Here is a 3,745-nt window from a genome sequence, read left to right as displayed (position 1 = left end):
AATTTTCTTTGTAAATTTTCACTCAAACTAGGATAAAAAAGAAATCTTTGTTGAAAAACAAACAAGTATGAATAGGAAATTCATAGAAGATGAATGAAAATGAATGATAAAAGTAAAAGTCAAATGTAAAAATAATTATAAAAATGCAAGCTGTTTGAGATATTTTAACTATACTGATAAACTGTTTTATATCACTAATGATAAAATAAAACAAAATATAAAATTTACTCACTTAGATGACAAAATAAAGTGATATAATTATTAAAGAGCAGTTTTAGCAACCTGAATAAAAATATAAAATGTTTATATCTTTTTTTTTAGAGCAAGAGAAAAAAACTGAGGTTTATTAGACATTCATAACAGACTATGAACAGGTCAGGACAGACTGACCAAAATGTTTATATCCTTTTAATAACTCTCCTATTTGTAAATTTATGTGACACTATAAAATTGGTATACAAGGATATGATTGTGCAGTAAACTCCAAACTAAACAATATGAAGCCAATAGTGACTTGGCTAAATACATTGTGGTATACAACCTTAAAGCAGAATACTACATAGCCATTAAAGAATAAGGTTCTTCCCTAAGTGTTAATGCTGTGTTCTGACTGTTTTAAAAGATATCTCTTCTTTCTCCTAAAAACTCAGAATGTTATGCAAGATGGAGGGTGACATTTTTTTCTCATTACCTTGTTAATGTTCTAGCTCATGACAAATAGACCCTATTTTTTTTTTAATAAAAGCCTTGAAAAAAAAAAGACACAACCCCACAAAATCTCAGAGTCCTGGAAAGATCTCAGTATAGCTATAGTTTGGTGATAGAATAAAAATCTGCTTCTTTAAACTGAGTTGTACTATTATTTTATTTTTATGTGACTTTATTATTCTTACTTAGGATTATTAAACCAGTCTGAGAACAGAGTTTTTTTACATGACCATCCCTGGATACAAACAATAAAATTATTAATGATAATGTATTCATTTAACAAATATTTATTGTTGTTAGAAGTCATTGAGTTGACTCTGACCCACAGTGAACCTATAAACAAAAGATTGAAACTCTTCCCTATCCTGTCTCCCCCACACTCAAACCCACATTGCAGTCTCCTAGAGGAGAGGGCAAACCATCTTCTCAAGGATCGTCCTTTCTTTCATTGTTGTTAGGTTCTGTGAGTCAAGTATGACTCATAGCAACCCTATTTACAAAAGATCTAAACTCTGTTCTATCCTGCACCATCCTAACACTTCCTGACACACAAGAGCACATTGCAGCAATCATCGTGTCAATCTGCCTAGTTGAGGGTCTTCCTCTCCTTTGCCAACCATCCATCCTTCACAGCATCATATCCTTCTCCAAGGAATAGACCCTCCTAGCAAATGCCCAAAGAATGTGAGGCTAAGTCTCATTTTTCCTGCCTCCAAACAACACGCCGGCTGCACCTTCTCCAACACCACAGCTCAAAGGTGTCAATTCTTTTTCTGTCATCCTTATTTATTGTCCAGCTCTCAGACACATAACAAGTAATTGGAAAGACTATGGCCTAAATCAGATATACCTTTGTCCTCAAACTGAAATCATTGCTCCTCAATAAAATTTGGAGACGTCCCTAACTGCAGATTTTTCCAGTGCAATGAATCTTCTTATTCCCTGACTGCTTGTACCAAGGGTGTTAATTGTGGATCCAAGTAAGGTGAAGCTGTTGACAGTTTCAATCTCCTCTCCATCCATCATGATGCTGCCTATTAGTCCAGTGGTAAGAATCTTTGTTTTATTGATACTGAGATACAATCCATACTGAAGACTGCATTCCTTGATTTTCTGCAAAAAGTGCTTCAAGTCCTCCTCACTTTCAGCAAGCAAGGTTGTGTTCTCTGCATAACGCAGGTTATTGATGAGTCTCCCTCCAATCCTGATGCCACACTCTACTTACAGGGTTCAGCTTCTCGTAATTTGTTCAGCATATAGATTGAAAAGGTGTGGAGATAGACTCCCAGACACACTCCCCGCTCAATTTTTAAACCATGAGTTGTTCCCTTGCTCTGTTTGCACAACATATTCCTGGTCCAGGTATAGGTACTGCATAAGCACAGTTAAGTGCTCTGGGATTCACATTCTTCTCAATGTCAGCCTCAACTGGTTATGATCCACACAGTCAAGTATTTTTGCATAATCAATAATGCATAAATACACATTCTTCTGGTATTCTTTACTTTCAGCCAGGATCCATCTGACATCATCAGTGATATCCCTGGTACCACAGCCTCTTCTGAACCCCACTTGACCTTCTGGAAGTTCCCTATATATGTACTGTTCTAGTAATTTAAAAATTATCTTCAGCAGTATTTTGCTTGTTTGTGATACTAATGATATGCTTGATTGCTTCCACATTCAGTTGGATCACCTTTCTTGGGAATGGAAACTAATATAGACCTCCTCCAATCTGAGTTACTTTCCATAATTCCAATTTTATTTACTTGGAAGCTGAGTGTAAACTGTTTGAGTATTGCTGATTGTGTTAACAATAAACTATAACTGATTGGCTGGTTTTTCTTTTATTGGCAATCAGCTGTTTCATTAACCCTCTACTTTTCTAGGCATAATGTCTTCCTGACAACATGTTTATTTTTGCCAAACTATTGTTGGGCAATTACAATATGACAGGCCTATTTGGTGGAGATTCTACTGCTAACATTTACACCAATCCACAGGAGAAGGATGGGCACTCTCCTCTTGTGAGATTAACTGCCTCTGAAAACCTGCTGAAAACTGTGCTTTGGGTTAGTTCCAATTCTACAGTACACAACAACAGTAACCTCACCTGCCCTCAGGAAGCTTGCCATCTATCAGCAAAAAGATGATACTAAGTAGATAATTGAAGTACAGAAAGACAAGTACTAAGAGGGATAAACAAAACTCTATGGGACTATATAAACAGACATCCAACCTAAATTTAGGGTAACAGGAAACAATTTGGAGAAGATCTAGGTAAACTGGATCTGGAAGGATAGAGTAAAGTAATGACCAGAGACATGAAAGGAAGAATGGGTGTGATTTAGAGGAGGAGGGTGTTTTAAAAAAAAAAAAAATTTAACAGTGCGTGTTAGTGGGAGTATAAAATGGTACAATCACTCTGGAAGGCAAAATGACACTTTCTCAAAAAGTTGGAAATAGAAATACCATTTGATTCAGCAATTCCATTACTGGGAATATACACTAAAGAAACCAGAACTGCCACCCAAGCAGATATATGCACACCTATGTTTACTGTTGCATTGTTCACAATAGTAAAGAGATGGAAACAACCCAAATGCTCATCAACAAATGAATGGATAGAGAAGCTGTGGTATAGTCACACAATGGAATACTATGCAGCATTGGAAAACAAGGAACTCATGAAATATTATACAAAATAGGTGACCCTGGAGGACATTTTGCTGAGTGAAATATCTCAGTCACAAGGGACAAATATAGCACAATGCCACTGTTATAAAACAGGACTGACATGGGGGTTAGAGGAAACTAAGAAAAGAGGGGATAAATAATGTACACTGCATTGAAACAGAGAGGGAGAGAACTGCTTAAAATGAATGTATGATTAGGTATATTTGCATGACAATAGTCCAGAATAAGAGCTGCATAGTGAAGTGGAGAGAATAGTCTAAAAGTATTATATTTTAGGGCATTATTTTTATCATAGGAGTATGCAATGAGGGTTGCAGAGTGGATTATATTTGGGGGTAGG

This window comes from Elephantulus edwardii, unplaced genomic scaffold (genome assembly GCF_000299155.1).
Source record: "Elephantulus edwardii isolate Elephantulus edwardi_28Jun2011 unplaced genomic scaffold, EleEdw1.0 scaffold00092, whole genome shotgun sequence".
NCBI lineage: Eukaryota > Metazoa > Chordata > Mammalia > Macroscelidea > Macroscelididae > Elephantulus > Elephantulus edwardii.
The sequence above is the reverse complement of the archived record's forward strand: the minus strand, read 5'-3'. Positions refer to the sequence as shown.